The sequence below is a fragment of the Podarcis bocagei genome (assembly GCF_964188305.1).
Source record: "Podarcis bocagei genome assembly, chromosome: 1".
Taxonomy (NCBI): Eukaryota; Metazoa; Chordata; class Lepidosauria; order Squamata; family Lacertidae; genus Podarcis; species Podarcis bocagei.
The window spans coordinates 134,391,309-134,413,603 of NC_138125.1; positions in this window are offsets into that span (position 1 = coordinate 134,391,309).

Here is a 22,295-nt window from a genome sequence, read left to right on the forward strand (position 1 = left end):
AAAGTGAAGGGTTATAGGACAGGACCCAATTCTTCAGTCATTTCCTTCCTTTATGAGTGAGCCACCACATCCTTTGAGAGTGCATAGATATAGAAAAACTCCCCATCGCCTTGGGCTAAAAGGATTCTGCTCCAGAACCTTTCTAGATGTCACGAACTGGCAGGACTACGGAGAGGAGTTAGAGGATACTGGCAAAGGGTGTAGCCGGGACTGGGACACACGGGTCAAATTGGGGATGGGGAAGAAGAGGTTGGTGCAGGTAATACTCACAGAGGATGATGAGGGGACGGGGGCCAGTGCACAGAAAGCCGAGCAGTTGGATCCCTCACCAGAGCCAGAGGAGACCACGTCCCCGTGATGCTGGTTCAGGCGACACACTCCAGGAAGCAGAGGCAGGCCAGGGCCTGCAGCCCAGTTCACTACCTGGCCAGGTGGGGAAGCAGGCATGTGATTACTCAGCTGGAGGAGGCTGAGCACAGGTGAGGGCCACTTGCCTCATCAAGCCCAGAAGCTGCAATCAATCAGCAGAGCTGAGGTGCTGTGTCTGCTCAACTGCCCATGTTGAGGGACCTTGTCTTGGATGCTCCTGGACCTCCACAGATTTGTGCTTTGGACCTGACACTGGACTGCATCCTGATTTTGGACTTGGACTGCCTGAACCTCATCTCCTGACCTTTGGCCTTTCAACTTTGGATCTCGGACTGTGGACTTTGCTGATGCAGATTTTGGACTTGGTCTTGGTGCACTGTCTGGCTGCCAGGTAGGCCAGGGGGTCAGGACAAGGTCTAAGCTTCCTCATGGGGCCATTTTTCTACTGAGACTCCTACTCCGAAGGGCACCTGTTTGTTCCATTCATTTCCTATAGTTCAGGGGCCAAAGTGTCATGAGATTTTAGTCCAGGCACCAAGCTTCGAAGGTGTGAGATCAAAATTAGGAGTACTGCATCTTGCCTTTATTCTGAATGCACAATTTCTCCTCAAATTGCATGGGCCGATCAAGACGTGGTAATCAACTTGGGGTGGGGAACTTGTGGATGCCTACCAGGCTTTGTTGGACTCCAGTTCCCATCAGCCCCAGCCAGGGAAGATGGGAGTTGAAGTCCTAGGCTTGCCATATGTCAATAAAATTCCTGATACGTCCTGGTTTTCGTGTATAAAAATGGCGCCAGGGGGAATTTTGCAGAATCGGCAAAATGTCAGGGAAACCCCGGATGTATGGCAACACGATGGAAAAAGCTCCAAAGACTTAAAATCACTATTTTGGGAGGAGGTATGGCCTATGACCTCCTGCCAACCTAGCAGTTCAAAAGCACGTCAAAATGCAAGTAGATAAATAGGTACCATTCCGGCGGGAAGGTAAACGGCGTTTCCATGCACTGCTCTGGTTCGCCAGAAGTGGCTTAGTCATGCTGGCCACATGACCCGGAAGCTGTACTCCGGCTCTCTTGGCCAATAAAGCGAGATGAGTGCCACAACCCCAGAGTCATCTGCGACTGGACCTAATGGTCAGGGGTCCCTTTACCTTTACTATGGCCTATGACTGCTTCATAGAAGTTCAGCTGTGCTGGCTCATGCCATTTTAACTCCCCAAACAAATGAAGAATACTAGTTATGAACACTAGTGGTGGTTATTCCACCTTGTGACAATGTCAGGAAGCCCAACCGCACCACAGGGGCTTCATTTGAAGGGTCAAATTATACCCCCTCATTCTGGAAAACGTGCCTGCTCAAATTAGGCCACGCAGAATGACTTTTGTGCGATATCTGTTGAACAACCTCATCCATATTCCCGAAGTGTTTTTTTAAAAATTGTCTGTCTCCAAAATAGCCATTGTAAAAGGTTTTATCAGTAAATAAGGGCTAGCCATCTGGCAGCAATTTGACTAGCTGGCATGGTTTTCTATGGGTGGTAATTAAAATTGCAATGCCAATGGGGACAGACAGTCATTATCCATCTCGATTGTTTCCCTCCCGATAGGGGGAGAAAAAAGAGCAAGGCAAGTGGGAGCGTTTATGGGAAATAAAACTTCCAAATACAGGATGAGATGTTTGTTTCCGGCATAAAAGAAGAGTTTATCCGACATCAACGAGGCTCTATTCTATTGCTCTGGCAAGATTGCTCTATCTAAAGTGACTGTTCCCCACTGAGAAGCAGACAGTCCTGTCAGGGAAAATAGATTCTCTTTGTTGTTCCCGCTAATCTTGTAAGGCTTGCAAGCTGCAAGAAGCAAGGATGCTTGACGATATCTGGTAGCTTTTAATGTTTAATTAGAGCTAATGGAAGAAGGCTGGATTTTTGGAGGGACCTGCCAGGTTGCTGCTATATATCTGTGGGCAGGAAGTGAAGCGGATGCTCCTTTGCAAAGTGAACTCAGAGAGTCCTGGTGAACTGCAGGGGATGTGAAGGATGAAAGCATCCATCACAGAAGAGGTGGGGGGGAACTGTGGTCCTTAAGGTGTTGCTGGACTCCAGCTCCCATCAGCCCCAGGCAGCAAGGTCAGGGATGATTCAAGGTATAGCCTGACAACATCTGGAGAACCACCACTTCCCCATCACGGCCTTAGGGAATATTTGCACTGCAAATCTAAGGAAAGAAAGAGGTCCACCTAGGGCCATGGAAAGATGGACCTGTGCAGAGAAAGGATTTGTAATCATTTAGAAACATTCTTTAACACTAGTAAGTTAGGAGGAGGACACAATCGCCAGAGGGGATGCGCTCAATGGACCAGTGTCAGTTGGGCAAAGCCTTAAAAATGCTGTACTAGGGGAAGAAATGGAGGCAGTGAGAGATTTTACTTTCTTGGGCTCCATGATCATTGCAGATGGTAACAGCAGCCACAAAATTAAAAGACGCCTGCTTCTTGGGAGAAAAGCAATGACAAACCTAGACAGCATCTTAAAAAGTAGAGACATCACCTTGCCAACAAAGCTCCGTATGGTAAAAGCTATGGTTTTCCCAGTAGTGATGTATGGAAGTAAGAGCTGGACCATAAAGAAGGCTGATCACCGAAGAATTGATGCTTTTGAATTATGGTGCTGGAGGAGACCCTTGAGAGTCCCATGGACTGCAAGAAGATCAAACCTCTCCATTCTGAAGGAAATCAGCCCTGAGTGCTCACTGGAAGGACAGATCCTGAAGCTGAGGCTCCAGTACTTTGGCCACCTCATGAGAAGAGAAGACTCCCTGGAAAAGATCCTGATGTTGGGAAAGATGAGGGCACAAGGAGAAGGGGACAACAGAGGATGAGATGGTTGGATAGTGTTCTAGAAGCTACAAACATGAGTTTGACCAAGCTGCGGGAGGCAGTGGAAGACAGAAGTGCCTGGCGTGCTCTGGTCCATGGGGTCACGAAGAGTCAGACACGACTAAACGACTAAACAACAACAACAACAATAGATGCTATCCTGTGGGCTAAGCGGTAAAACTTTTTAGGTGTTCATGGTGCCGAAGTAGTAAGTGAATAACAACGTAGGACACTGATCCCGGATAATCTGACTTTTTCACTGGAATCTTCTTCAGCACAACCCATAGATTAGAAAAACGCGCAAGGAGCAGTGGTCATAAGGATATGTAACTGGCAGTTTATGACAGTCTCTCCAAAGTCCCATGGCTCTTCTGTTATTCCCTCACAATATGCAGACGGAGGCCTCCTGAGAATGGACTCCAGCATGAAACAGTGCTGCTTTCCCTGTGAGGCTTTTGCGCTGTCTCACGTGACTTCATTCCCATAGGAATGCCTCAGATTTAAAGAAGGTTACAGTGCAAACTTGTTCATGGCTACTCAGAAGTAAGCTCCTTTAAGAAGAGTCCTGCCAAAGCCTCATTTGCCCCATCTCATCTTTTTCTCCCACTCCACTAGGCCTTACTGTCAGGGAAGGGTGCCTAGGGTTGCAGCCTGAGCTTAAAACACACAATATCTTCAGGAAGGAAGTTTCCCATTGTTACTTCACAAAAAAGGGGCGCCCCGTGCAATCCTATGCAAGTTTGCTCAGAAACATACATCTGCATAGGATTGCAGCCTGCCTTCAAACAACGTACAAAGACAAAGTCGCTACATTTTCTATCCCACTCGTCCGTCAGTACTAGATTTCTTCTTTCTCAACTCGTCTCCGCTGGTTGAATCTGAACAATTCATTACAAACGCATCAGATTATTAGCAATTCCAGGATCTATATCTGGCTTCTGATTTGTGTTGGCTTTTTGCAGTATGGTAGCGCTGCAGAGAGCTTGCTGGGGAGACCATGCATTAAAAAGGGACTCAAAAATAACTTAAACAAGGTTTTAATAAGAAAAACAAAAACTCCATTTACACTAAATACATCAACAAACCAGACCCAACCACCAACCCATCCCCCAGGGTAATGGGAGAGCTAGGTGCTGCTCCTTATATACTACACCCAATTGCCAACACTGCTTAATCAATACAACTCAGCAGCACCTGCTATGTTTCACAGCTGTAAAGCTGGGTCTCGTTATCTTGCTCTGGCCCTTTCTCTGGCCCCTTAAAGACACGTACATCGGGTGGAACAGTGATGAACCTTTACATTTAAAGAAACCATTCAACAATTTGATCCCGGAATATTCCACTTTCCCCTTCCAGCGCTGCTGCCACTGAGGCATGTCGAAGAGTGAATGGGCGGGGGGGGGGGCACTTTTCACTGCATTTTCAGTACTGGAGACATGGCCTGAAATGTTTTGTAAGACATAATGAAAGTTTGTTCCATTTAAAAAACGAATGAAAGTAAGAAAATACTTGTATCATTAAGTCGACCTATTACTGCTATTTTTGTGGGAGAGTCGTTTGTTTGTTTGTTTTCAGACAATGGAATAGCTTGTAGACCACAAAGACATTTATTTTTTTTAAGTGTTTGCCTTGTGGGTAAAATGTTTTCTTAAACATGTAACGAAGCACTTCCCATGGCCGCCAGGTGGTGCTGCGCCATAATAAGAGGAAAAACAGCTGTGCAAAGTTCCCTCATCCCTTTAAAATATTTCTCACTAGATTTCAAGCGGTCCTTGCCACCTCGTGGAAACGAAATCGGGCATTGGCTTTTGGAGGCTGCCTACCCAAAGTCGAGTATACGTCCAGCCTTGCCCGCCATCCCTTGTTTCTTAAATTTGATAAAAGGGGGAAGTTTTTGGAAATGATGCAGGAGACTTTTAACATGTCGCTGAAACAGGGAAAGAGAGCAGCAAAACAGCTCAGCCTTCGGAAAAAGCTCCTTTATAGGATTCCCCAGAATGAAAGGTGTCCTTGCAGTCGCTGCTAGGCTGCCAGCAATGTCCATCATCTCCCTGTCCTTACCATTCCTGGGATCTGACAGTGATGCCTTGCACTCATCCTGCACAGAGAAGTAGGACGAGTCAGCCCCCACTCCCCGGGAAGAAGCAATCTCCTGATGGCAAAAACACTGGGGTGATATGCAGGGCCTTTAGGCTGCGGCCCAGGAGGGAAAAGCGTAGGCCAGCGTGCAAAGGGTTAAAGCTGCAGGGGTTTGCTCCTCTTTGATAACACTCTGCTGTGTGAAAGCTTCTCGGTTTCCGCTCAGCGCCATGTCGAGCAGAACCCTAATGCAGACTGGCAAAAGGCTTCCAGTAAGGTCCGTATTAAGCATCAGCCATGGGGTCAACTGCAGTTTATAGGGGAAGATTCTGAAAGCAAGCCCTCGTGTCTGGCTTGACTGAAGCCGCTTCCGCTGTCCTTGCGCTGGCCGAGTCCCTGATGCGGCCTGCGCCTCGCGATTTCTCGTGAGTCCATGGGAACCAGTTCAAGATCAGTTACCATATTGGTCCAAATACAGTGGTACCACGAGTTACATACGCTTCAGGTTACACGCGCTTCAGGTTACACACTCCGTTAACCCAGAAATAGTGCTTCAGGTTAAGAACTTTGCTTCAGGATGAGAACAGAAATTGTGCTCCGGCAGCAGGAGGCCCCATTAGCTAAAGTGGTGCTTCAGGTTAAGAACAGTTTCAGGTTAAGAACGGACCACCGGAACGAATTAAGTACTTAAGCCGAGGTACCACTATATACTGTGCCGAGGCCATTTAGGGCTTTAAAGGTCAACACCAACACTTTGAATTGTGCTTGGAAACGTACTGGGAGCCAGTGTAGAGCTTTCAGGTCCGGTGTTATGTGCTCTCGGCTTAGGTGAGACTATGCTTGGGTGGGTGGGTGGGGGAGATCTCGGATCTCGCCACCGCGCGATTTCTGTTCTCAGCCTGAAGCAAAGTTCTTAACCCGAGATACTATTTCTGGGTTAGCGGATTCTGTAACCTGAAGCGTATGTAACCTGAGGTACCAATGTACCTGAAGGAGCGTCTCCACCCCCATCGTTCAGCCCGGACACTGAGGTCCAGCTCCGAGGGCCTTCTGGTGGTTCCCTCATTGCGAGAAGTGAGGTTACAGGGAACCAGGCAGAGGGCCTTCTTGGTGGTGGTGCCCAACCTTTGGAACGCCCTCCCACCAGATATCAGGGAAATAAACAACTCTCTGAATTTTAGAAAAGATCTGAAGGCAACCCAGTTTAGGGACGTTTTTAATTTTTGATCTTTTATTTTGTTTTTAAAAATCCTGTTGGAAGCTGCCAGAGTGGCTCGGGAGGCCTGGCCCGGGTATACGTTATTATTATTGTTGTTGTTGTTATTGTTGTTATTGTTTGCTTATAGGTGTTTAAAATACTAAGATGTTTTAGATAAATAAATAATTTATGCACAAATCCACTCCATCTTGCAAAAAGTACACTTGGCATTGCCACCGTTCTTTGTCTCTCTCTGCTGAAGAAGGGTTCTGAGGAACTCAAAAGCTTTCTCGCCGCTTTGCATTATTTGAGGCACAAGGAATTATCTTTCTGTTTCCACCCCACCAATGGCTCAACTTGGCCTCCTGTGATTTTTATCTAAAAGGACCAAGAGTATTTGAAATCCAGATGGGGCGGACCTACCTAGAGCTGCACATTGTTGCTGTTTAAATCAAGCCACAGCTCTGAGATGGTTTTATGGATCTGGAGGATCCATTCCTACGCTCTGAAAAAGCAAGAGAGCCACTATGTTTCTGCACAGATTAGTTAACGTTATGCAAGGAGCCAGACACAAGAGACATGCCTTGCAAGCGCATTATGCTCAAGGGAGATCTGAGGGAGGTGAACTTTTGAACTTGCCATGTCGATGTCTTAGGGTGCAATTCCATCAGTTGTTTGTCCTGCATTCCTTCGTGATTATTTTCTTTGAGGGGCTTTTATGCAAGCAAATGGCTTCATATTCTGGATCTGAGCTTCTTTGCCTTTCTTTCCCTTTGGCTGTGCCAAAATGACTGTGAATTATGTTATTTTCTGTTCTCTGCAGAATCCTGGCCTTCAGAAATCAAGGGAATGATACCTTCAGCATGTAACAGTTGCATACAGGGAGTGTGCAACGTAAGCACATTTAACGTGCCTGCATTCTGCTTTACATGCTTGGCAAAAAATAATAATAATTGAAAATTAAAAAGTGGGCTGGCATCTAGAAAAAAAGGCTTTGGCAATCCCACCCACCATTGCACCCAGTACTTTTTTTCTAAAAAAAATTTTTAGGGGTGCTCTCATTTTCCTACTCATATTGAAATACTGCCCCTCAACAAGGCCAAATTTAGATTCACAAAATGTTTGGGGGTATGTGTACCCCTGCATCCCCCCCAGAAAAAAAAGCACTGATCGTACCCAATGTGTTTTGACTAGATGTGATTTTGGCTTTATGCGCCATCCTGGGAACTTAACCCCGTGCGAGCTGAGAGTTGTTTAGTAGGAACCCAAACATGAAAATCCACTTACCGTATTTTTCGCCCTATAGGACGCACTTTTTCCCCTCCAAAAATGAAGGGGAAATCTGGGTGCGTCCTATGGGGTGAATGCAGGCTTTTGCTGAAGCTTCGAGAGCGAGAGGGGTCGGTGCGCACCGACCCCTCTCGCTCTCCAGGCTTCAGGAACACATCCGCAGCCTAGGCAGCCCTACGGGAGGTCCGGCAGGGATGTCTAGGCTGCGGATAGCAGCCTGCCGCCCGGCGGGCGGGGCGCCCTGAAGCAGAGCGCCCCCCCACCAGGCAGACATCCGCAGCTTGGGGAGCCTTGCAGGAGTTCCCGGCAAGGCTCCCCACGCTGCAGATAGCAGCCTGCCGCCCCGCAGGGGGGACGCCCTGATGATGAGCGCCCCTCGCGCGGGGCAGACATCGGCCAGCCCCACAAGCTCGGGGGACAGCAGGGAGGTGTAGCGCCGCCATCCCGCTGTTCCTCGACCTGGTTCTGTTTCCCCGACCTGCTTTTGGGGGGGAAATAAAGGGAAATTTTTTTCCCTTTATTTCCCCCCCAAAAAACTAGGTGCGTCCTATGGGACGGAGCGTCCTATGGGGCGAAAAATACGGTAATTAAAAGCAAATGAAAAACCCTACATGTAAAATATGCATATTAATTCCAACATTGAGGCCTAGTTTATCTAAGCGCAAGCCCTGGACTTACACACTTCCATTCTCCCCTTCTTTTATCCAGCTTGGCAACAAGAAAATCAGAAGCGCTTGCTCCAATTTCAACCAACCACGTTATCTCATTGTGTCTGAATTAGGAATCATGGTGTTAACTGTGGCTTATTGAATTCCGATTCCATCCCTAAAGTGGAGTTGCCTCCTTCTGCTGAAGTAAGCTGGGTTCCCCTTGTCTGATGCAAAAACAAGAGAGTGAAGTGTTATCTTCTCCCGGAGAAAGCAAGGAGCAACTGCTCAAAGCACTGAGGGGTTTGCGGCATGGGGGAATTGTGAAGAATCAGACAGAGGCAGCTTTCGCAAGTGGAGCTTGTATTACAATATTTTGCAGAACGACTTAAAATATTTTTATTTGCCCGCTTATTTAACATGTAACTCATGCAACATGTTGGTGACTAATATACACACAATAATTACCAAAATGACTATACATTCTTTATCAATCTTCTGAGAAAAATACAAAACCTTATGCAAAGCTACAGAGACTTGTGAACTACCCAACCTAAGATGAACTTATAATGTCTGATTTCAATAGATTTTTCAAGCGCTTAACTCAGTCTTTTGTTTTCTTTATCTTTTTAGGTAAGTTCATGAAGATACCAACAAAAGGTAAGTTCGGTGTTGTTCACAATACTGAGAGATGCTAGTGAAGTTGTAGATGGATGTTAATAAAGTTGTAGACAGGGTGCCGGCGTTTTGCACCTGTTTCGCTCTGGCAGTCGAAATAATCAAGAGGCCACTGTTTGCCCCCAATGGTGCCCTTTTACTGGGGCTTGCAGATAGCACACTCCCAAGGTAGTTTTCCGGGCTTCTTCAGTGGTCTAATCTCCAAGCCTTGAGATGTATATTGATATTCTATAATAACAACAACAACAACAACCAAATCTTATCAGAAATAACTTAATGCACTTCTAAATATTCAATTAAATCAAAAATATTATTTAACATGGGCCACATCCATACCACCCACGATATCACTTTAAATAGTCATGGCACCCCGCAAAGTATTCTGGGAGCTGTAGTTTATTAAGGGCACTGAGAGATTTTCGGCCACCCCTATTGCCCTCACAGAGCTTCAATTCCCAGAGTGGTTTAATAGTCTTTCACATTTCACGGGGAACTCTTGACCAAAAGGGAATTAATAGAGATGTCCAGTAAGGGCATGTAGAGTTGCAAGAGGTTAACAGCTATTTAGGGTCACTAGCAGCCAAATCACTTTAAATCTAATTAGAGTGTGGTGTTGAAAGAATGTCTGAATGCAAAAACCAATTTAATCCTATGAATCCCATGCCATTATAGAGTAGCAACAGAGTATTATTCATTTCTTTTTTGGTGACCCTGAGTTACCAAGGACGTGCTGGGCTGCCAGCCAAAAGTAATACAAGCTCAATAATGATAATCTATACTTTGAAAGTTAACGTGATGGTTCTTCCACAGTGGCTTTTGCTGATTGGGGGAAGGTTAGTAACTGCTTGAGTTAGCACTTGTTTTACTGGAGGAGATATGCTGTAAGATAAAATACATGTCTTAAAGAGGAAATGTCATGAGGTATAAAAACAGCAAAGATATGTCAATATCAATTCATTTTCCTTCTGACACACCCTTCCTCCTCTGGGTTCTCTCCCAGGGTCAAAACTAACTCTCAAGTAGTCTCACAACATTGGAAACACTGGACAAGGTGCAATTCTGCCACCTGCTTGTCCTGCGAGAGTCAATTTGTTTCAGAGGCTGTGAAAGCTAAGGGTTTAGATGGAACCATGTGGTTTAATAGAGGGAGAGGTGCAGAGTTCAATAAATGTTTATTACTTTGCATCAATCGGATATTTCATTTTGCTTCTGCCAAACGGGGCCTATGTTTTTAAAACTTAAAGGTAAAGGTAAAGGGACCCCTGACCATTAGGTCCAGTCGTGGCCGACTCTGGGGTAGTGGCGCTCATCTCGCTTTATTGGCCGAGGGAGCTGGCGTGCAGCTTCCGGGTCATGTGGCCAGCATGACTAAGCCGCTTCTGGCGAACCAGAGCAGCACACGGAAACGCCGTTTACCTTCCCGCTGGAGGGAATAAATACCTATTTATTTACTTGCACTTTGATGTGCTTTCAAACTGCTAGGTTGGCAGGAGCAGGGACAGAGCAACGGGAGCTCACCCTGTCGCGGGGATTTGAACCACCGACCTTCTGATCGGCAAATCCTAGGCTCTGTGGTTTAACCCACAGCGCCACCCGCGTCCCATTTAAAACTTAGAGGCCTGCAAAAGAAGAGTTTGGAAACATACTTTAGGAAGCTGCCTACGAGATCTGGAACGCTTTTCTAAACATAGCTACATTGAAAGCAAAACTTGAAAATAATTTCAGACACCAGATCATTTCATTGCTTTCATCTCTTCCCCTACCCTTTGATATTAATAGATCACACAGCAGCAGGGACAAAGATAATAAATACACTCTCATCCTCACTGGGGACTGCAAAATGACTTAGAAATGCGAAAATAAAAAATGAGTCCCCATGATCATTCGAAACGGTGATACAGGGAGCAAAATAACTTGGCTGTTTTAACTGTAACCTAACATGTTAAATTCAGCTGGTTTTATTTGAGACTGTGGATAGATTAAATGATCCATCCCTATTACCTCAGGCTACCCCAGCCCCCTCCCTTTTCATGAGACTATCTTTCTTCTTACCAGACATTCCCATTCCTTTCCCTGAGCCACGTTCAGCTTAATAGCCGAACTGAAAGGCTTTTGGGGGGAAGGGGGCAGTGAGAAAATTCCTAAACATCCAAGGAATAGGAAGGAACCACAATAAAGTGTTGCTCACAGGTGTGTGTGTGTGTGTAGAGAGGATAGAGAAACAAAAGAGAAGGATGCTTAAAACACACTCAAACACACCAGGATACACTGTTCAATGTTGAAATTTCTAGCCTTTGCAAATACAGTGGTACCTTGGGTTACATACGCTTCAGGTTACAGACTCTGCTAACCCAGAAATAGTACCTCAGGTTAAAAACTTTGCTTCAGGATGAGAACAGAAATCGTGCTCCGGCGGCACAGCGGCAGCAGGAGGCCCCATTAGCTAAAGTGGTGCTTCAGGTTAAGAACAGTTTCAGGTTAAGAACAGACCTCCAGAACAAATTAAGTATATAACCAAAGGTACCACTGTACCTCGGTTTATGAACTTAATCCGTTCTGGAAGTCTGTTCTTAAACCAAAGCCATTCTTAAATAGAGGTGCGCTTTCCCTAATGAGGCCTCCTGCCGCTGGTGCCCTTCCACCATTCGGCTTCTGTTTGTAGACCGAGGTAAAGTTCACTAACCGGAACACCTATTTCCGGTTTTGCAGTGTTCGTATACCAAATAGTTCGTTAACAGGGCTGTTCGTAGACCTAGGTACCACTGTACACAGCTGCAGATGGATTTTTAAAACACCAACCTCCCCCTTTCACCTCCAGGTATTCCCCTGAGAACTGGAATGAGGGCACTGCAATTATCTCTGCTGCAATCAGAGCTCTGATCACATCCTTAGCAACGGCTTGGTCTCTATGGTACCTCGAACTTTCCCTTCCAGCCCAGCTGAAACATCTTTTTTATGCATTCTCCTTATGGGCAACAGAGGTCGGCACAAAGGTCACCTGGGCTCGCTGACGCTCCACCTTCAAATGCCATCCATCTCCATTCTCCAAGGCTGACAATCCGTGGCGATAGCATCTAAGCCGGAGGACTCAAAAGGGAGCCATTAAACTTGGCGAGGGACTCCACGCTGTTTGGTTTGCAAGAAGCAGCGAGAGAACGACAAAGTAAGTGCTTCTCTTATGGCCCTCTCCGCTCTAATTGTCTTAAATGTGAAGCTAATGAACGTCATCTTTCGACTCCATTGAACTTTGTGATACAGTACATATCCTCTGGGTAAAAACATCTTGCAGTGCTGTTACCCAAAACAATAAGGAAGCTATTGGCGTGAAGTATGGTTCAAAGCAACGCCTTCCTTGGCTTCCTTCCCTCCCCCAAGTAGATTTATCTTTTCACAATCAATGGCTTCCCTGGTGACACAAACGCACAAATGATGGGAATGTGATAGAACCATCTGGGTCACTGTAGGCAAGGGTATAGGAAGAATCAACAGACCAAGCCATTGGTGGTTCAAATCTTCCATAGGATAGGTGCCAGAACTGAAAAGGCTTTGAAAACAGGAAGGAGAAAGATGAGGAATAAGGGCCTTTTCATTGATGAGCGAATTCACAGAGTTATGGAATTGCAGATCTGAAGGGACCCAAGGGTCATCTAGTCCAACCCCTGCAATGAAGGAATCTTCACCCAATGTGAGGCTCAAACCCATGGCCTTGAGATCCAGAGGCTCTGCAAAAACAGGGGGGCAAGAGGGGAATAGTATACATTTGGGAAGCCACCTTGTTTTGTTCACTTGCGGGTATAAGTTGCGTCATTTCATTCCCACTTCATAGGGTTGCTTCATTTCATAAACTGTGCTTTGTGTTGAAATGGGGAAATTGCCAATGTGCCTGTAACATTTTCAAAAAAATAAAATTGGAGCAAATCTGCACACCCTTATGCATGGATGAAGCCTGCCAAATTTCAGCCAGATAGATCCAAGAGATTTTGTGCTAGGCACCTTTAAATTTTAAAGTAAGTAAAGCAGTTTCTGCTACCTTTCACAGGGTATTTTGGGCACGTATTTGCATGACACCGGGAGCACAGAAGTGTCCTTTGATTAGTTCCCTGCAAAAGTTTACATGCATATGTGCCGGGGTTCTGGCACATATCTATCAAAGCTGATATTTGAGGTTTCTGCCAACAATTATATTTATGTCCAGTTAGCATTAAATAAAACCCATTGGCATAAAGCTGCTTTCTCACTAGCACCAAGGCGAAGTGATTAAGAGGCACAGAAGTTCTATTAAAACCCCGCCCCATCACTTCATTGGGCGAGAGGAGCAGGACGTGAAAGAAAGAGAACCAATTAATGGGAGCCTTTTGAACGGCAAGCCTGGAGGCAAAACCAGGCAATATTTCCATTGACAGGGAGACCTGTCAATGAGGATTCTGGTTTGTTCTTAGCCACCCTTCTCTCTTCCTGGCAATTTCTTTACAAGAAAAAAGGGCCACTGGAGATTGTTTCAAAGTTAGGAACAGGCACTGCAAAAAACCCAAAAACACCCAGCTTCTCAAATGCAAACAAAGCTTTATTTCCCAAGTGCTTTGATTCCAGTCACTTGTCTCTGCTTCATTTGCCTGCGTTGCTTTGTTTCAGAGCGACTGTTATATTATGAGACATATTTCTTGAGGGCATTTTGGGATGCTCCCCAGATGCACAATTTAGTAATTTTGACATCGCCGCTTAGGAACAAAGCAGTTAGTTCAGTTTCGCTTTGCTTTTTGCTGTTCCTAGTTGGTTGGAGAAGTCTAGCCTTGGCTGTAATGAAGTCCTCAGCCCTGTTCAATTTCCCACGTGTGACATTTACAAGAACTATGAAGAACGCCTCATTAGGCCCAAAGAGATGGCAAAACTCTCTGTCTGGGACTCTCACATAGGCCCAAGTCTGGTTGCCACCTAGGGATGCCATTCCTCCTCTGTTTGCAACATTTGTTTTGTGAAAAAAATCTGTTGTGGGGCTTTCCTTTGAGGGCAGAACTTCTGCTACAGTGTGCAACACTATCACAAAGCAGGAAGAAGCGTATTGGCCATGTGGACTCAAGAGCCGATTCCTAGATGCCTTTGCCCCTCAAGAGGTGTTTCTGTGACATGGTAGTGTTTATGAGAATTGCCACACTAGCTTTAGGTTAAGGTTTCTGCTTAGATTTGTAGGGTTGCCGTATTTTGAAGAGCAACAAAGAGGGCACCTTTGCCAACTTCTGCTTTTAACAATGGATCGCTCTGACAACTCCCATTTTACATACCCATGAAAAAGAGGGCATGTCCTAGAAAAAGAGGACCTATGGCAAGTCGCTATAGGTAGAGGCTGACCTGTTGTAGAGACTCAAGGAGGAGAAGGCAGCTGTATTAAAGCACAGTTTGCTGCTACAAGAGGGATTTGTGAACTCTCCTTGTTTCATCGATCGCAGCAACATGAACAGCCCAACTAATGGATGGAAGGAAGGAAAAGGCAGAAGTTAGGAAGGCCACTGAAGTGCATTCGCTCCTGGCCTGCTCTGTCCAGTCTCTTTGCAGGCAGAACTAACTGGCTCATTCCCCTTCCTTTATCCCTTCAGCCCACCTGGAATCTAAAGTGTTGTCGCCCAGGTACAGGTTGACCACCTCTGTGCGATCTAGGGCTTTGTCTCAACAAACTTTCACTTTGTTTTGCCATTTTGCGGCTACAAGGACTTGCCTCCTTCATCTCGACTGATGCTGAGAAGGAGACATGTCCTCATTCCATAATTCTTGTAAAAAACTAAGTGTCAGGGAACTGCCACCGGAGCTAGAGGTGGAGGGAAGGCTCCAGAGGGATGCCGGAGAGGGTCCCAGTAGGGAGAGAGGGAGCCCGTCTGCTGGGGAAGGAAATCAGCGTAAGACCAGTGGAGAAGGGGGGCAGATGGGGGAATCGGAGAGGAGGCTCCAAGACTCCTCGCCGGAGACCAGCGGAGAGAGAGTATGGGTACTCCGCTGCCCACACCCTCCCTGCGCAGAAGACTTCCGCGCAGGGAGAGTAGGAGGAGACTTGGCGTCAAACAACTTTTATGCTGGAAAAGGTTCAAGAAACGCCCACTGACGGATTCTGCCAGCGACTGAGACAGTCACGATGCTGGAGGCGGTTCAGTCAGAAAGGGTTTAACCAGGTAACCTCGCCAGCAGTGGCGGCAACTTACGCACGAGCAACCCCTAAATCCATTACACTAAGTTAATGCACATTATGTTGTAACGGTGTTCCTGGGTGTTGTAGCTGCCAAGATGCAGCATGTGGATCTGATCTAAATAGAAATGATTAAGCATCACATAAATGTGCTTCGAGAATTAAGCATAAGGTGAATATGGTCAGTGATTGCCAGCATTCACTATGTACTTTTTTTCCTGGAGGACATCAAATCTCCATTTCCCTAATTGATTCATGTAACACAGACAATCTGAGTGCTGTATACTGTCCAATGATCGCTAGGCAAACATTATTGAAGTGTCAATATTTGCCTTTCCCCCCTGCAGCTATCATTGCTTTGAGAGGCTATAATTCATACAGGACAAAGTGGTGGCTCTTCTGCCTTTATTATACAAAGAAAAGCACTGGCTGTTTAGGTTTCTTAAGTATGTTACATCTCAGGAAGAACAATTACACAGAGAAGGTTCAATGGATCCTCCCTGCAAAAGATCTTTGACAGAAGCTTTCCAAGGCGCACCTGAAGAACTAGTCAAATAGAAGAAGGGTTGCCATATCTTGAAGAGCAAAAAAGAGGGCAGCCCAAAATGCTGCCAGCCCAAGCCAGAGGCACATAGGTGTGGATGCCTCTTTCTCCGGCTTAGGCTGGCAGCAGCTGTGGTGTATAGAGCAGCCCAAGCCGCCCAAACACAAGCTGTCTGGGCCTGAGCCCAACCCCCCAAATCTGGACATTTCCTTTAAAATGTAGGAATCCGCCCTGGTGGGCATATTGGACCCCTAAAAAGAGGACATGTCCAGGTTTTCCCAGATGTATGGCAACACTAAATAGAGGAGACAGCATAGATGGTGACAGCGGTCATGAAATTAAAAGATGCCTGCTTCTTGGGAGAAAAGCAATGACAAGCCTAGACAGCATCTTAAAAAGCAGAGACAAAGGCCAACAAAGGTCCGTATAGTTAAAGCTATGGTTTTCCCAGTAGTGATGTATGGAAGTGAGAGCTGGACCATAAAGAAGGCTGATCGCCGAAGAATTGATGCTTTTGAATTATGGTGCTGGAGGAGACTCTTGAGAGTCCCATGGACTGCAAGAAGAACGTATCCATTCTGAAGGAAATCAGCCCTGAGTGCTCACTAGAAGGACAGATCCTGAAGCTGAGGCTCCAATACTCTGGCCACCTCATGAGAAGAGAAGACTCCCTGGAAAAGACCCTGATGTTGGGAAAGATGGAGGGCACAAGGAGAAGGGGACAGCAGAGGATGAGATGGTTGGACAGTGTTCTTGAAGCTACCAGCATCAGTTTGACCAAACTGCGTGAGGCAGTGGAAGACAGGAGTGCCTGGCGTGCTCTGGTCCATGGGGTCACGAAGAGTCGGACACGACTAAACAACTAAACAACAACAAATAGAGGAGACAGGGGATGGTTCTCTGGAACACAGGTCATCCTTGACCCATGGACCATGCTAGCTGTTGGAGTGAAGCAACATCTGCAGGGCCAAACATCCCCTACCCTTGTTCTAGGGTTAATTTGCAAAGGGAAATATTAACAAGGGTTGTTGTTTTTTGTATGGACCACACCAACCCACGAGCTATTAAACAATCATACATTTGTTGTTGTTTTTTAAAAGTAATTTTTATTGCATTTTTTCCAGATATAGTATTAAACAACCAAAGAGAAGGAAGAGAAAAGAAAAAAAGTACAGATAAAGAAAGAAAGAAAGAAAAAACCAACCATTTCGACAGCTTGTTTCAACTTTCCAACGGACTTCCCCACGTCTCCCGCACAGAGCATTCTTAACAATAAATTTATCAGCAAATTATAACCTTGTTTCATGTGTTACTTTGTACTTTCAATTGCAATTTAAGTTTAAATCCCTTAATGTCCATTTACTCTATAAGCAAACATATTATCCTTTTTGGGCATTTAAACATTGAATCTTTCATTAATAATATCTAATTTCATATATATTCCATTCTCTTTGCTGGGGCTAACATTCAAATTCATGCGAAATCCTATAGTTCATGTAACTTATAAAATTTTTGCAAATAGTCAAACAATCATACATTTGTGTCCTTTATCTCCCAGCAAAAATCTGCGACAACACTTGCTCGAGTGACCAGTTAAGCATTGTTTAGAAAAAGAAATAGATTTGCATCATTAAAAAGAGAACAGCAGTTTGCATAAAGTTTGCAAATGTTCATGTATATGAATGCAAATTATTGCTTTAGTTTAAATAGATATGCAGCAGATACCGCTAGAGTGGCCAAGCACCAGGGAACTTGTTTGGCTGCTCATTCTGCTGGACTGGTGCTCCCAACTTCCATGCTTCTGCTCTCCCTTTCTACAGTTCCTTAACTTTAAACCAGATTTGGAACGGACAGCCCTACAAGCAGGGGGCATCTTCAAAAAGACCATTCAGTAGCCTGGAGATGCCAACACTATGAACATCTAACTTAAGGCTTCTTGGAGAGCATAGCTTAGGACTGATATACCTAAAGGAGCTTCTCTCTCTCTCCCCCCCCCCCCATCGTTCAGCCTGGACACTGAGGTCCAGCGCTGAGGGCCTTCTGGTGGTTCCCTCACTGTGAGATGCGAGCTTACAGGGAACCAGGCAGAGGGCCTTCTTGGTGGTGGTGCCCGCCCTGTAGAACGCACTCCCATCAGATGTCAAGGAAATAAACAACTATCTGACTTTTAGAAGACATCTGAAGGCAGCCCTGCTTAGGGATGTTTTTAATGTCTGATGTTTTATTGAATTTTTAATATTTTGTTGGAAGCCACCCACAGTGACTGGGGAAACCCAGCCAGATGGGCGGGGTATAGATATTATTATTATTATTATTATTATTATTATTATTATTATTATTATTATTATTATTATTTTATAGAAAGTGAACCTCCGAACACAGGTACAGGTGTATCACAAAGCAGTGCAGAGTTGGGCTCTCTTGACCAAGAGTTGCCAGGTACGAAATGCCCTCCACAGTGAATAACATATATAATAACATCATAATCATAATTTATTTCTGACACGGCCCCAGCCACTCAGGGTGGCTTCCAACAAAAATACAAAGGGGGGGGGGGCAGGTGGAAATCTAGCATTAATAGCTTCCCGCCCAAAACAGGTCTTCAGATGTCTACAAAAAGTTACATAGTTGTTAAACTCTTTGACATCTGATGGGAGGGCGTTCCACAGGGTGGGTGCCACCACCGAGAAGGCCTTCTGCCTGGTTCCCTGTAAGCTCACATCTCGCAGTGAGGAAACTGCCAGAAGGCCCTCGGAGGTGGACCTCACTGTCTGGGCTGAATGATGGGGCTGGAGGCGCTCCTTCAGCTATACAAGTATACAATGCTAACATTGCTGAAGCCAACACTCAAATTACATCAAGTCCTTATTCTGAGCAATAGTCCTAAACTGGTGAAACAAAGAACTTTTTCTATATCATGCAAACGGTGTCATGTCAAACTTTTGAAAACAACAACAACAACCCAAACCCATAGTACTTCAGCATGCAATTTGAAAACTCACCACAATGAGTTTCAATTAACCAATTAACAGTAGAAACCTTTTCTATGGCCAAAATTAAGAATAGTGTGCAATTGTTATTAATGATTAACTTGTTCACTTTTGAATTTTTACTTCAGCATAAAGTCTCCAGGGTCAAACCAATAGCCCTTTTAAAATTCAAAACTTTTTACTGCAGTGGCCTAATTTGTCTTGCCTATCCTTTATAGACAGGTATGAAGGCATCTCATCGATTTTTGTCATTCTGAACATTTTTCACTATGTTCAGTCCCTCCTTTTGTTGTCAGAAAACTTAATCTACCTGATGTTTTCCTGTGAATTTTTCCAATGATCTACAGACACTTCTAGCTTATAGTGCTTCTTTGGGACCATAGAACTAAACAAGAGCCCACAACTAGAGTGGAGCCGACATCTCTCAGAAAGTATTTTCCCCTCCACTAAGAAACATTCTGATATTTTAATTTCATATTCCCCTATTGGATTTGTTCCCAGGATAGTGAAGGCCACCAACTTCGGTGGCTTTAAAAGAGGATAAGACAAAATGGTGGAGGATGTTTCTACTTGTGGACTTCTTAGAGGGATTTGGTTTGCCCCTGTGAAAGCAGGATTCTTGATCGGGTGGGTCTTTGGGCTGATTTAGCAGAGCTCTCCTTCTGTTCTTCTGCTAAAATGATTCTGTGCTTTGCAAGCCTGCCCAAAGCTGGCCACCTGAAATGGTGACTGGGGGCGGCCGCCGAGACCATATAACACCGGTCTTGAAAGACCTGCATTGGCTCCCAGTATGTTTCCGAGCACAATTCAAAGTGTTGGTGTTGCCCTTTAAAGCCCTAAACGGCCTCGGCCCCGTATACCTGAAGGAGCGTCTCCACCCCCATCGTTCAGCCCGGACACTGAGGTCCAGCTCCGAGGGCCTTCTGGCAGTTCCCTCATTGCGAGAAGCAAAGCTACAGGGAACCAGGCAGAGGGCCTTCTCGGTAGTGGCGCCCTCCCTGTGGAACGCCCTCCCATCAGATGTCAAAGAGATAAACAACTACCTGACATTCAGAAGCTTTTAGGGAAGCTTTTAATGTGTGACATTTTAGTGTATTTTTTTTCTTTGTTGGAAACCGCCCAGAGTGGCTGGGGAAACCCAGCCAGATGGGCAGGGTACAAATAAATTATTATTATTATTATTATTATTATTATTATTATTATTATTATTATTATTTTCCCTGTTCCCCCTAGTAAGAGGGAGCATGCAGAAAAGCTTGTGCTCAGATTCAGACAGGCTTGCAATGCAAAGAATTGTCTCCTTATGGTGCATATCTCTCCGACTCGAACCCATACCTCCAGGACATATAATAAGCTGTTAAGGATTTGAGGCGTTCAGTTACCTCTCTTGCACTCCATTCCATTCTCATGGTTTTTTAAATTCATTTTTAAAAAAATAACTGTTAATTTACAAACTAATATGCAAGTCATTCTACTGCCATGGGTAGAAACCTTCACCTTATTTAAGGCAACCCATTTCAGTTCCGAAATGGCAAACATTTTATTGTTAGGCGGAATAATGCCATGTGTACCAGGGAATCTACCCTTCTCCCCAGAGAACTTTTGCAATCAGAGTCTGCTCCCAGTAAATATATTCATCCCAGATTTAGATTCCAGTCAGCCAGTGCCGAGGGAGTGGCTTGAGAGGCCATTGCACAATTGTGGCTTTTTGAACCTCTTAATCATCCTCAACCCTCAAAAGTTTCCTGATATATTAACCAGCTTCACACATTCTTCATGGCTGGCATTTGTGCCTGGAGCTCTCTCCCTTAACACCTACATGATATGTCTTTCAGATTCCTCCTTTAAAAAACAAACTCTTTGTCATGAATTATTTTGCCTCCTCTAGCACCTTTAGTCTCCAGGTTTTTCTACTCAGGGAAATGACCAGCTGTTCTCCCTTCCTGGCATGCCACCTCCCCCTACTGAACGTTCAAGTCACCTTTAAAGACTTCTACCACAAAACTGAGGGGCTCATCTTCCAGCGTCATAACTTTTATATGCCTGTTGTCTTTGTCCATGGAGTTTTCTTGGCAGGGATACTGGAGTGGCTTGCCGGTTCCTGCTCCAGGTGGATCACATTTAGTCAAAACTCTCCAGTATGACCTGTCCATCTTGGGTGGCCCTGCACAGCATAGCTCATAGCTTCTCTGAGTTATTCAAGCCTCTTCACCACGGCAAGGCAGTGATCCATAAGGAGCCCTGAGTGCTCACTGGAAGGACAGATCCTGAAGCTGAGGCTCCAATACTCTGGCCACCTCATGAGAAAAGAAGACTCCCTGGAAAAGACCCTGATGTTGGGAAAGATTGAGGGCACAAGGAGAAGGGGACAACAGAGGATGAGATGGTTGGACGGTGTTGTCGAAGCTACAAACATGAGTCTGACCAAACTGCGGGAGGCAGTGGAAGACAGGAGTGCCTGGCGTGCTCTGGTCCATGGGGTCACGAAGAGTCAGACACGACTAAACAACAACAACAACCACCACAAAACTCCCTGAAACTATTTGTCTGTAGTTTGGCAGGTTTGTTACCTAAGGACACCTCTCTCACGCCTGGTAGTTTCAGAATGATGGCCCACAAAACACTTGGGGAGATTAAATTATTCCTATTTTATCCACCCTAAAACTCTAAGTGCTGCCCTTATGCAAAAACCACAGCAGCTTTCCTCAGAAGGAGCCTGCCTGCAAATTTCATGCAAATCTGTGATGACAAAAGTTCTTGATGTTTTTTCTCTCTTTTTAAATAAAATGTATCTGTTAGATAAGCATTGGACCTCTCTGGAGGAGCCAGTATGCCTGCAAATTTCGTTCACACCTGTCAAGAGGAGGGGGAAGTATAGCAATTTTTGATGTCACAGTAGCAAATGTGGGTTGTGAAATGAAGTAGATCTCCAAACTGTAATGGCTGCTGTTGTGCGGAAACCACTGCAGCTCTTCTTCTGAAAATTTGGAGATTTGTGCCCTCAGAAGGAGATACCTTACCTGAAATTTCCATCCAATTCTGCCCCCAAAATCAAAAGGATTTAGACATGTCTTTCTTTTAAAATAATAAACTTTTAAATGGACTCGACACAAAAACCTCTGCACCTATGTGCCTGCAGTTTGATAGGATTTATCCACCCCACATAGCCTAATATGCATTCAAATTTAATCCAATTCTCCCCCAAGAAGCAGAGGTGGTGGCCATTGTCAATGCTCCTTATAAGTTAATGGTGTGAAAACTATGTCCATGCCCTTCTCTCTGCCTATTTCCCCCTTCCTCAATGCCATGAATATAAGAAGAGATGTTGCTTGGCACTCGATGGATGTACTCAGGGCATTGCACAATGGCCTCTCCTGCCACCTTCCCCCAATCAAAAAGGACGTGGACCTTGGCAGTGATGGAGAAACTCACAGATGGAATTTATTTGATGA